A 14,925-nucleotide genomic window follows, 5' to 3' on the forward strand; every position below is an offset into this window, starting at 1 on the left:
ATCCCCCGCACATAAAGCCATTCTTGATAAAACTTTGAGAGACACTTCCGTCCCTACTGATCTAAACGTGGACCATTTTCAAGCCATGGTAGGATACCTGTCCATTCCACACTCCCTTACATTCACAGAAGCTGATGATGCCTCTGTAGGTCAGCCACATAATGCACCATTACACATTGAAGCCTTCATACACAAACATCGAATAAAATGAGTACTGATAGATGGAGGAGCAAGTCTAAACATTTGTACATTGAGCACTATTAAACAATTGGGATATTCTGAAAAGGCTATGGATTCTACAAACAAAATTACCATCAAGGCATATAATGATGAAGAGCGTTCATCCAAAGGCACAATCACCTTGCCCCTCGGAGTTGGGCCAGTTACAAAGGATGTGGTTTGTCAAGTCCTAGACCTCGATCTCACATACAACATACTCTTGGGACGCCCATGGATTCATGAGATGAGCGCAATCCCATCTACATATCATCGATGTATCAAGTTTCCACATAATGGAGTTGAAGTGACCGTCAAAGCTGACCCAAATCCATTCATATATTGCAACAATTTGTGACCTAGATCATAAATAACAATTCCAGTCAATCGACAAGCTATTACTTCATCAGCATATGTTGATCCAGAATCCTTAAAAGCTTCTACATCAAAACAAGAAGAGATCCAAGAAAAGTTCAAGATTAAAGATATGGGATGTGGTGAGTATATTTTTCATGTTCATCAACTCCCACTATCTCCTAACACATTCAGTCGACAGGAACAACATACAAAGAATTTTCAATGCCAAGGAATTGGGTATGAACCACCTAGTGTTGTGGCTACTAAGTTTGAATGCAAATCTCCTCTAGTGGTGCAAGCAACTCTTGATATCAATAGTCCTAAGAGTGATTCCAGCGAAGAATCTATTGAGTATATCGCCAACCCTCTTGAAAACTCACCTAGCTTTACCATATCATCCACTCATTCCATTTCCATTCCACTTCCAGACTTGGATCAACAAGAATCACAAAATCCCTTACTTATTGGGGATCAAAAATCAAGCTTTGAAAAGAAAAATCTAAAAGTCAAAAATAAAGAAAAGTCCTTTAGTTCAAATCAAAATCAAAAGCTATTAGACTCTGCAAAAATCAAAGTCAAGGATAAAAATCTTACGAAAGAAAAAGAGCAAGAGATGATCTCCCCTAATATCAAAATAACTGGAGGCAAAAGTTCCACAATTTCAAGTAAAAAAGAATACTTGTTGATCCTAAGTCTCCATCATGCCATGCTACTTTCACTTCTTTTCGCAATCATAAGCCTTCATAACTCATCCACTTGTTCCACACATCCATTCCCTTTTGGTGATACATCATGGACCTTTAATGGAACTTCCTTGAAGGACTTTGTTATCAGGGATGCCCAAACTTCTTTAGGTGACACGCATAAGTGCTTGTGTAGTCCACACACTAGTAATTCTATCTCAGTTCCTTCATCAAGGAAGATAGTCACTCAAGCTACATATCATTCAGTCAAGGAAAAATGTAGCTACAATCATAAAGTCAAGCCTCACACATTTGAGGTAGGTGACTTGGTTCTCAGAGAAAATCCTGAAAATCAACAGGATAGAGAGAAGAAGGGAAAATTTGAACTAAATTGGCTTGGTCCTTACATCATCACAACAACATATGGATCTAGTGCATATCATCTCTCAACCACAGAGGGTGAACCTTTGGAGGATCCTATCAACAACATGCACCTTTGCAGGTTTTACACATAGCTCTTCAGAGTATCCTAATTTAAAAATACAAAAAAAATCATAAAAATTAAAAAATACAAAAAAAAATCATAAAACATAAAAAATTGTTACTTGGTGAAAACCTGGTAAATAGGCGCCTTGTGACACAAAAAAAATAAAAAAATTAAAGAAAAACATTTTTCGTCCAATGGTGAAAACCACTTTGGTGGCGCCCTGGGCAAGTACCATGGTGAAAACTGGGTTACTAGCGCCATGCGTAGAGACATTGCTTCTCCCTCCTTCAGGATTCCATCTTATCCTTTCACTTTGCACACACTCACAGCCTATACATTCATAATAAACTTACCCATTCCCATCATGGCTTGTTATTGATCTACCCAAGATTGGTTCGCCATTCATAATAAATCTCCCTTTTAATCCCTTTCCATCCATAATAAATCAGCTCCTATCTGTGGCTAAGGCAAATCCTACGTCTAGTAATGGGTGTGGAACTAAGAACATCACCTGTTTCGAGGAGTACAGTTTCTTCCAGTTTTCTTCAATCTATCCGCGCACAATCGGCAATAAAACAACATTTGCATCACAATCCACAATAAAGTTTCATCTTCTCCACAATAAAGTATCAGTTTCATGGATTCAGCCAGTTTCAAATGAGACACAGCAGCAACAATGGGCTTCAACAAATCAAATCTTTTAGCAGACTCAGACAACATCATGGTTCAGTGCTATCTATCCTTTTTGTGAAAGTAAACATTGTGACCACAATCAAATAAGACTTATACAAGTGACAAGAGACACTAAACTTGAGGACTACAGTGGATGTTGGTGTCGAGTCTTGGTTTTCTTTTGATTTTAATTTTCTAGTGACATGTCTTTTAGCTTTTCCAGGATGTCTTTGACTAGAGATTCTATCTCCAGGATGTCTTTGACTAGAAAGGCGAGGATGGGGTATCGTCACCTATTTTCTTTGTTGTTTGTGGATTGTCTCTTAGTAATGCTATGACTTGTCCAAGGATATGAGGACACTAAGAGTCTAGTGTGAACTGGGGTATTCCTTGTTTGTGATTGTCTTATCTCCATGAAAACAGGTACAATGACTTTCTGGGTCGAACATATGCCTCGATTGTCATAACCTACTTGCCATAATAAGCTCAATGATGATAACGCACAAGAAGCTCTTTCACTTTCATATCTTCTATCTTTCATCCCCCTTTCTTGATTGACTTCCATCATCCTTCTTGAGTCTATGTAGCCCGCTATCACACGACTGAGTATAATGACACGCCAAAATATTTACATTTCATGTAGTTGCACCTGCATTACCACATATTAAGCATTTCATACATACATATAGATATCACAATTGCATCACATCCTACGCACAACACATGTTAGCACATTTTACATTTTCATCATGTAAATTGTTATTTGCATTATCATATTCATTTGCGTTTCATACATTCACATTTGCATTGGCATAACATACAAAACATAAAACAACAAAAATATTGCATTTCATTATGTACATATTTGCATCCATATCATAATCCATCACATAGACACATACATCACGAAACATACATCACATAGGTACACATGCATATAGCTGCCACAAGGACGAATCATCTCATATATCAAAAATCATAAGTGTCATGATACAATGATGTCAAAATACATATGGCTACACAACCAATCCTCGTGTCGCCCTATCCAGACAAAGGAACCCACTGATCACTCTTGCCAGTACTGATGGTAGTGCCAATCCTATTCGTGTCATTGTGTCCCAAGCCATGTGTCCTACCCTCATCTCCAGTCCTGGATCCTGAAACATTCGTCTCAGTGCATCTGTCTCTGTCTTGATCATAGGGAACTAACTCCCCATCGATCGGTATCCGCAGTATCCTATATACATCCTCTAAGGTGACTGTCATCTCACCCATTGGCAAATGGAATGTGCATGTCTCAGAGTGCCAACTCTTAGCTAGCGTAGTCAGCAATCCCATGTTCGCCCGAAACTCAGGCACATACAAAATATGTCGCAAGCCCATAACCTCAATCGCGGCTCTATCCTCAAATATCAGCTCTGGTCGTAACCTCTGAGTCAATGGGAATCTCTCCCGTGACTCCAAAATAGGTAGGTACTCCTGCAGTTAAGAAAATCGATCATGTCAGTCATAGTGGCATTCCTTGTTCATCACAAAATGCTTCTTTTTATCTTAAGTGCTTATGATACTCTATCTTAGTGACACTCACTGTTCATCACAAAGTGTTGCTTCTTTCCTAGTGGCACTCACTGTTCATCACAAAGTGTTGCTTCTATCCTAGTGGTACTCACTGTTCTTCACAAAGTACTACATGTTTTTGCACTCCCTGTTCATCACAAAGTGCTGCTCATATTTGCACTCCCTGTCCATCACAAAGTGCTGCTCCTATTGGTACTCCCTATTCATCACAAAGTACTATGTCTTGATACTCACTATTCATCACAAAGTGCCTTGATCTATCCTAGTCTTCCCTAGAGGACCTACTTGAGTGTATCCTCTCAGCAGCTTATCCAATTGACAGCGTATGTTTATCACAAAATTGTCGATTTGGCCTCGAAGACATAAACACGCTTTCATGACACAAACGCGCATTCATGACGCACACACGCCTTGACGTTTTTACCCCGCTTGACATTTTTTTCTAGACCTACCTAGAGCATGCATTTATTGCGCTACCTAACATGCATTAATGACAACATTTATTACAACAAAGTACAAGGAGGTTTTGTGGTACTTACCGACTCTCCTGCATCTGCTGGCCTCTGAAATCGGCGAACGCGATCGAATCTATGAACTAATGCCATCGCTGCTGACTGTTGCTGCTCTATTCTCTCTCTGCACTCTAATCTCTTGGATGTGTGGATGACAATGAGGATGTTTTGCCCTCGTGGTCTATCTTATAGACTGCCCTAGCCCTAGCCCTAGCCCTCGTCTCCTGAGTCAGTCTTCTTTATCCCGTGACTCTGTCACTCTATCCTGTCAGTCCTTTCTAGCCTTTCTTTCTTATCGAGAGATTGTCTGCGATCTTTTCACACATTTTCATCCAATCTCTCGAGGGGGCATATCATTCCCATCTTGGGGCAACTTTGTATCAGTTCATATTATCTTCTTTGAAACAATGCAACAAGTTGCATTGTCTCAAAGAGGGGCAAAATGTAGACACCTAAAATTGTCCAATCTAATTAAATAAATATTTTATTTATTTAATTACTTTAGCCTAATTCTTCTATTAATTACATAAATCTTTATTTATTTAATTAATTCATTTATCCTCTTCTAGCCTTATTTCTCATTTGAATAAATACCTTTATTTATTTAAATTATCCCTTTTCCTAAATTAAATAAATATCTTATTTATTTAATTGATCCCACTTTTTCTATTAATTAAATAAATCTTTATTTATTTAATTAATTCATTAACCTTTTCTACCCATGACACATGTCATTCATCTCTTAATTCATACACTACCTACCCTCTCATTATTTTATTATTTTCTTTACCTACCCTCTAATCATAGTCGACCTCTTTTACACCTCTCAATCTTATCCCTCCATTTCTTATAGTGTCTTTTATATAAGGAGATGCTTCCTTCATTATCAAACCCTCACTATGCATTCAGCCCCGACTACGCTTTCGAACTTGCATATGCAATCAAGCCTACTTGCAACCACATTTCCGTTCTTTGTTGAGCTCTTGTGCACATAAAATCTGAGAGCAAATATATCAAGCAAGATCAATGGAGATAGGAAGAATGGAGATTCAAACCCTATTGGACATGTGATGGTATAATCTTTGTGATTTCATTTGATTTGCATTGTCTTAGGTAATCTTCACATGTTATGGTGGATCTTTGTTGTTGTTAGGCTATGGTTTTGTGGTTGAATTTATTTAGTCTTTCATCGTTGTTGTTATCCATTTTCACCATAAACAGGTACAACTGTATTGAGATAAAATGAAGCTTTTCTCTGATATGAAGATGTCACATTGGCAAATTGGTCTTTATTATAATACACAAGACATAAGTAAAATCAAAACGCTCTTGTCAAATCCTTCCAGATTCTATGTTAACTTGCGACTCATTAGTGTATGCTGGGAGAGGGAAGAGTGTGTGGCTTCAGGGTACAGTTTTGGACTTGAACCATATTGCATAAATCTCAAGGCTTCAACTTGATTATCATTAAAGGTTTCTAATTGTTTACAAAATATCCCTTCATATCCCTTCATGGATGTCACATGCGTAGGGTATGACCTTGAGCGTTGGATCGAGTGGGGGGGCAAAATAGGAGCATGCGTAGGGTAATAATTCCTAACTGGACATGTCAGAGCTGACGGTTCGTCATCGCGACGAGCAGAACGAGAAATCAGCCATGCGACAACATTCCATTGAGTGAGACTGATGATTTTTTCGCGAACCGAAAAATTGCTGCCCTAATAAAACTGCAGGGCAACTTGAAAAACCAAGATAGGCTATTGTAGGGACCCCTCTCATGGCCCCATAGGTTCAAATGAATTGTTCACAGGTGCCATGGATACTGAGTTAGGGCTCGTCAAAGTTTGACAATTTTGAGCACTTAGGGTGCTCAAGGGACAACGCCGGTAGGGTATGACCCCGAGCGTCGGATCGAGTGGGGGGGCAAAATAGGAGCATGCGTAGGGTAATAATGCTTGACTGGACATTTCGGAGCCGACGGTTCATCATCACAACGAGCAGAATGAGAAATCGGTTACGTGACAACATTCCATTGAGTGAGACTGACGATTTTTTTGCCAACTGAAAAATTGCTGCCCTAATAAAACCGTAGGGCAACTTGAAAAACCGAGATAGGCTTTTGTAGGGACCCCTCTCGTGGCCTCGTAAGTTCAAACAAATCATTTGCAGGTGCCACAGATTCCGAGTTAGGGCCCGTCAAAGTTTGACAATTTTGAGCACTTAGGGTGCTCAAGGGACGACGCCGGTAGGGTATGACCCCGAGCGTCGGATCGAGTGGGGGGGAAAAATAGGAGCATGCGTAGGGTAATCATGCCTAACTGGACATGTTGGAGCCTACGGTTCATCATTGCGACGAGCAGAACGAGAAATCGGCCACGCGACAACATTCCATTGAGTGAGACTGACGATTTTTCGCCAACCGAAAAATTGTTGCCCTAATAAAACCGTAGGGCAACTTGAAAAACCGAGATAAGCTTTTGTAGGGACCCCTCTCATGGCCCCGTAGGTTCAAACAGATCATTTGCAGGTGCCATGGATTCCGAGTTAGGGCCCGTCAAAGTTTGATAATTTTGAGCACTTAGGGCGCTCAAGGGACGATGTCGGTAGGGTATGACTCCGAGCGTCGAATTGAGTGGGGGGGCAAAATAGGAGCATGTGTAGGGTAATAATGCCTAACTGGACATGTCGGAGCCAACGGTTCATCATCGCAACGAGCTAAATGAGAAATCGGCCACGCGACAACATTCCATTGAGTGAGATTGACGATTTTTTCGCCAACCGAAAAATTGCTACCCTAATAAAACCGTAGGGAAAATTGAAAAACCAAGATAGGATTTTGTAGGGACCCCTCTCGTGGCCCCGTAGGTTCAAACAAATCATTCACAGGTGCCACGAATTTTGAGGTAGGGCCTATCAAAGTTTGACAATTTTGAGCACTTAGGGCGCTCAAGGGACGATGTTGGTAGGGTATGACCCCGAGCATCGGATTGAGTGGGGGGGAAAAATAGGAGCATGCGTAGGGTAATAATTCCTAACTGGACATGTCAGAGCCGACAGTTTTTCATCGTGATGAGCAGAATGAGAAATCGACTAGGCGACAACATTCGATTGAGTGAGACTGACGATTTTTTCGTCAACCGAAAAATTGCTGCCCTAATAAAACCCCAAGCATTCGACCGAGGTGGGGGGAAAAATAGGACCATGCATAGGGTAATAATGAATTGTATCAAGTATTGTTCATTAAATGAATTGTATTGTATTGTTCATTAAATGAATTATATTGTTCATTATAAAAACAACAGTTATGATGAAATGAAATGAATTGCATTGTTCATTAAATAGCCATTATTAGCCATTGTTAATTATTGGAATGAAGATTAAAGATTTCCATGATAACACCACGCACAGATGAGCAACAATTTATATGATCGAATATCAACTTCTGTATATATAAAAATGTCGAATGATTACAAATGTATGTTCATACACAAATATGGCATAAACGCCAACTGAAACAAAATGTATGTTTAAATATGTGAATGTATGTCCATATACAAAATATACATGCCAACTAGACATGTAAGCATCCTAAAACTATCTATAACATCCTAAGCTGCTGATGGATCATCAAAATCAATCCTCTTCGCTGCACTGCTCGGCTCTAAAGGATCCTGCACAAGAAAAACAAACCACGATTAATATTAGTTATATTTTATAATTCACATTCAAAAAGTTAACATAAAAATGAACTATAATTGAACTATTCATGTTTACCTCATCTCCACGTTTTCTCTTCAGCTTTGCAGGACTCTTGATGTATGTCTTTGGTAGAGGAGGTATGTTTTGAATATTTTGATACACAACCTACATATGTTCAGAAACATGACATTGATACAAGTTAGCATATAATTGTCACTAATAATAATAAATTATATCTACTAATCAAATAATAAAATAAACACACATCTACTCGAGGCATCTCTTCTTCTTCAGGTATACTAGGTGTAGACATCAAGGATGTGAAGCCAAGAGTTCTCTGTATATATACACAACAAGTATATGAAACTATCAATCTATGTCTAGACATGTATAATCACTACAAGTTATTTAAACTATTCATTCAATCATATTTGCATTCAATTACCTTTCCCTTGTCTCCAATTGCACTACCAGATCCTAAATCACACTGCACCACACTCGTGCTGCTTGTGCCCTACAAGAGTAAAATAAGATATACATGCAAGTTACTACACAATCTAATTAATACAAATATAAATGATGAGCATGTATTTACAATAAAATATAAACGACTAGGTGCAATAATATATGTACCGTCAAGCTATCAAGGCCAAATGAAATGGCCGACAAGGTGCCCTCCTGAATCTGTCTCAACTCATCCTCGGTCATCAACAGTTAAATAGACCATGTAAATAAAAATTAGTACTTAATATTATCTAATTTATAAATATTTAATTAAAATATAACATGAATTGTGAAAACACAAATCTTACCAATACATCATCAATGTATGATGACGGTGCCTCCTTGACTCTAGCATGTGAGGACTCCCCAGGGTATCCTCCAGTCTATGTAATAACATCTGGTGCATCATGCATCTCATGCACCTCATAATTTGCACTGCCCACGGGAGGATCAACAGGCTGTCCAATTGGACCAAAGCATACGTGCCCACACATGACACAACTATGGGGCACGCATATGTGTGGAGCCGAGGATGACGTGTCACCGGCACCGGATGCACCGCTACCATCAAGAGTAGGTTGAGCTACTGGCGTAGCCTGAGAAACCAAAAGGCTACTCAAAGAGTGAATAGCCGATATGGTTCGTGAAGCCGCCTCACAAATGATATCAGGATGATGAACTGCACATGGGGGATCAATAGGAGGAGGGGGGACATATGGGCCCTAGACTACTCTGACTGCCCCATGTCTATTTTGGGGCATACCTAAACCTACACCCTGGAAAGGTTGGATGTCAAAGTAGTTCACATGTTTGCGTAAAACAAACTCAGCATACAATTTTTTTATGAATAAAAGGGGATATCAAGATTGTTGTTGGGTGGTTTGTTGAAAACCATCCACCAACGATCCCAAAAGTTTTTCACAATCCCATCATTTGTGCACCATTTGATAGAAAGTTTTATTTTTTTGGGATCTACGGGTTGACCAATATGGGGATTGACAAACAATGAGGTGATTTCGGCTTTGGATATCTCAAGATCCTTGATATCCTTATACAACAAGCCATCTGCATATTTTTCCTTCATAGAATCTCGCCACAAAAGGGTGACATCGTGCTCCTCAGTCATGGTTTCCATGCTTTTTATGATCGACGTGAGAGGATCAAACAATGGGTGTAGACGAGGGATCCTACGATATACTTCTACAATCCCCCTCAATTCATTCAAATTTTGTGCAATCAAATCTTGAATTGAGGGGGAGTTTGGCAAATGAGGGTTTGGTTGTTGCAGTTGTGGTTGTGGTTGGTCAATGTTTTCATTGTTATCCCCCATTTTTTACCTAATTGAATGTAAACAATTAAATTTAGTTAACAAATTTAAACAATTAGGTATTTGATTTTAAAAAGCCTAGTTTTCATGAAAAAAACCATATTTTCAATGAAAAATCAAATAAACATTAACAAAAAATACAAAAAATGAATGAAAATGATTCAAAACGATAAAATTCTTACCTCTAAATCTATTTTTTTGCAATTTTTTGTCAAAACACCGGATATCGGATAGAGCGGATATCAGATTTTGATGAATTCGCGCGACTCGTGAGTTAAAAATGACTCATGGAACTGTCACTGTCGAAATATAAAAGTCTCAGAAAATCGGATATCCGATTTCTATACTTAAATTATTTTTAAATAACATATATAATATAATAATATAATATAATAATATATTATATAATATATTATTATATTATATAATACGTATTGTATTATATTATATATATTGTATTATATTATATATATTGTATTATATTATATATTATATATATAATATAATACAATATTCTATTATATTATATATAATAGAATATAATATTGTATTATATAATATATTATTATATTATAATATAATATAATATAATAATATATTATATAATATATATAATGTAATATGTAACATATAATATATTTTTTAAATTAAAATTACAAATAAAAATCGGATATCCGAGAAAATCGGATAGGATATCCGATTTGCATAGGTAATTACCAGGCCAAGATGTACTGACACCCAGGCCAAGCAAAAAGTCAACACGGATTTTTGCGTTTTTAGGCGAGTGAGGAAGGCTATTTTTTTCACATCGCCACTTTTTGGCCCCCCTTGATCCTGCACTAACCCTAGACTATTAATAGAATGATAATAATAATTATACTACTATTAATAATAATTTTCTTCTTATGCTATTATAATAATAATTATGATAATAATTATGATAATAATGATAGGGGTTGTTACATTTATCTATCTTGACCCATGGTTTTTCTTTGGGCTTGTTCTATATGTGCATTAACTTTGTCTTGGTTTTCTTTTATTTCTTTTTCTTTTTCTTTTTCTTTTTTCTCTTTCTTCCAACCTTCCTATTTATTTAATAAGTCAAGAATGTTAGCGCACATGGGTAGCAGAGTTGCCTTGGGTCATTGCTTTGCTCCCCATTGGTCTCAGGTTCAACCCCGAGGCCTAGATATCACCCGATGCACCTAGTAAGCGAGTTGCTTGGTACATCCCAAGTACTAGTCTCGCTGAACAACTTGCTCCAAATAGTTGTTGGGCTGGGTCGCAAGGATACCTTGTGGCAACAAAAAATTAAGTCAAAACTATTGGTATAATAAACTATTTATTACACCTTATTTTTATTTTATATTTAAGATTTATTAATTAGGAAATAATAGTATATGTAATCTCATTGATTGAGGGGAGCATGTGTGTCACATATATCTTACTCTTTGATTGAATAATATTTTTTAATGATGGATACATAATATAATCCAAAATATTGATAGAAAAATCATATAATTATATTATTATTAATATAATTGTAAAAATATTGTTTCTTACTAATATAAAATATTTATTAAAAAAATATTTAGAAAAACAAAAGTGAATATTTGAAAAGAATGATTAGAGTTTTAAAATTATAAGATGAGTGAATGTTTAGAATAATAAATAAATAAATATTTTTATTTATTTAATTAATTCACTTTACCTTTTCCTCTTTTATTCCTAGCCCTCAACTTGTTCACATGGATCACAATCTAAATCCACAGGCATGTGACAAGTGTCAATTGTCTCTTTAGTCACTTTGTGTTTTCTCAAAAGTCAACTCACCTCTTGACATCCTCCCTCCATCTTTACCTAACCTCAAATCCTACTGATTCTCTTTTATCTATGTGATGTTGACCATTTATCTTGTCACCTCTTAATCTAAACCCTCCATTCTTATGATGATCTCTATAAAAGAGGCTTCCTCCTCTCATAACGCAACACACATGGTTTGAGCATACTTACACTTTGCCAAAATCACTCCAGCCATACATCATCACACTTTTAGCTATACATCATCACAACCACATCCATTCTTCCTCATCACAACCACATCCATTCTTCCTTGAGCTCTTGTGCAGGTGCATACAAATCTAAGAGCACCCATCATCAAATACAAGATTATGGTGGATAGGAGAACAATAGAAACAAGCCTCTCTTGCATATGAAGGTATAATTTATGTATTTCATTGTCATTTGCATGCATTTGTGGATCTCTATTGAGTTTTGTTGAATGCATTTGTAGACCTAGGGTTTGGTTGGATCTTAGTTAGGGTTTACAATAGGGTTCAAATTTAGCATAAGCATTTTGGCATGTTCGATGGGACTCTTTTCCCTTTGTTTCTAATATTTTTGCTTGAATTTTAGGTGTCTACACAACATATCACAAATGAGTTAAATACTTAGACTTTGGTCAAGGACAATACTGACAGTGCGAGGTGAGCCATACAACCATGTCTGTTCACAAATGATGTTCTTGATATCATCATCCATATAGATTGCTCTAAGATCCAATAAACTTCTATGAGACAAGAAACTCTAATTATGACTTCGTCTATGTATATAGTAGACTCATAATTTTTTTATGAAATAAAACTAATTATTATTTATCTTTTGATATTTTTACTCAACTACATATATAAGTTTTGCAATTCTTCTTAATCTAATAAAAACAAGAGACACAATACGTCAAGTTCCTGCCGATTGTGCGATGTTATAGATTAGTGTCAAGGTTTGGAAGCAATAGCATTTAGAATAATTGTTTTGGAAGTTGGGTTGGAATCAATAATGAGAATAAAAAAGCAATAAAAAAATATTGGTTTTGTACATGATTTATGAATTTAAAATGCCTCTAGAAAGTGTCATGTAATAAAGGGAGGTATATAAATATTTTTATTGTGAGCATGAACTGTAAGGAAAAGAGAAAAGGAAATAACTATTGCACATGGAAACATTTGAAGCATTTGAAATATCTATAAATGTTTGACCATGAATCTAATTTGTTAAACTCAAATATTATTGCAAAAGCAAGAGTATAAGATAGTGAAATATTTATAATTATTTGTACTTTGTTTAGTTCTTGTTGTCATGAAGTGAAAAACTATATTTGAGGTATGCACAAAAAGAATCAATAGCATTCATTTGAACAAAAAATAAATAGAGAAAAATATTTAATAACAATTGCTCCATGATCATTCAAAAGGAAAAGTGATTGTATTTGGGGTATCTAGAAAAGTTGAGAAAGTTATACTTTAATATAACATTTCATTGCTTAATTAGTTGAATTGCATATGAAATTTTTAGAATCTGTTACTACAAAAATATTGTTGACATGTATTACAGTCAATTAAAATACTACATAATTAAAACTATAACAAAATAATAATGTCTAATATTCAATTTTAATTTGGTTTTCAATTTTTTAGAAATAATAAAACACTAAATAAATATTAACCATGACAAACTCATAATTAAAACTATAAACAAAATAATAATGTCTAATATTCAATTTTAATTTGGTTTACAATTTTTTAGAAATAATAAAACACTAAATAAATATTAACCATGAAAAACTCTCCTCCTGTAAATGCAATAGATTTGAGAAAATCTGAACTCGTATTTGAGATAATAATATATTCTTTGAATTTGCCAAAGTTTTTTTTAAATATCTTGTTAAATACATTTCGAAGATATTTCATTTCAGAAGATTAATTCCAAAAAGAGAATAAGGATTATTCAATTTGTTTTAATATACCAAACATTGTTCTATATATATTTCTTAACATATTTATAAATAAGCAAATTATACATATGTTTTAATGTTTTTGGAAATGAATGATTCAATATATATTTTGCATTTTGCATTTTGCATTGTACTTTCATACATTTTGTAACTTCTAGCAGTCTATTTAAGACTATCGGACTCTCCTTGGGAGGTCAAATCTGCCAATACACATGAATAGTCATGTTATAAAGGTTTGTTTGTTGCTCCACGTGTTGAAAAGAACTCTGAGCCAGACATGCCAAGCAGACCACACGTCTTGTCTATGTCTCCACATTTTCCATGTACTTTATTTTCCTACCTTGTCTATGTTCCACGTGGATATTAATTGTTACTTTCATGTGCATGAGCCTAATAACATGAGGATGACTGAAAAAACATATTAGTTTTAATGTAGATCTATTAAAAACAATGTAGCATACTGCACCGTAGTGCAACAATGGCTTACCATAATTCAATGTTATTTTGTCTATTAAATTGATTTTGTTGCTGTGCAAAATTTATGTCTAAAGGACTTCTACAAATCGATTGTCCCAATTTTCTGTATTTTAATTACTCTGTCTTTAATCCTACTTGCCTACATTCTTTAGGCATTTTTTTTATTGTATATATTTTCTTTGCATTCAAATTAGAGTGACCTGCCATCAAGAAAATTATTTGGATTTTTAAGTATTTTACAAGGTATTCCAGAAAATATCATATATGGTGTGATGCATACTGTAAGGTTTGGCTTCATAATGAGTTCATGGGCTCATGGATGTGTTCCGTCATTACTTCCTTAGCTGGTGATGGAGAACATTACAGTAGGATGATACTAGAAAAAAAACTTCCAGCTCTCTGTTACAATTTTTGAAGACAGTATCCTAGATGATTTGTAGGAAACTTTTTGCTAACAAATATGGTAGTGAGCAGTTACTGCAAACTTTGAGGCCTTACTTAATGAGGTTGGTCTATCCCAAAAAAAGAAAAGGTGTTTTGGATTTTAACCTCGAGATTTGAATTATTGATGTTTTCATGTTTCTAATGTTTCCTGGGACTCCAATGCAGGCAAATTTGGACGA

This window comes from Cryptomeria japonica, chromosome 2 (genome assembly GCF_030272615.1).
Source record: "Cryptomeria japonica chromosome 2, Sugi_1.0, whole genome shotgun sequence".
Lineage (NCBI taxonomy): Eukaryota > Viridiplantae > Streptophyta > Pinopsida > Cupressales > Cupressaceae > Cryptomeria > Cryptomeria japonica.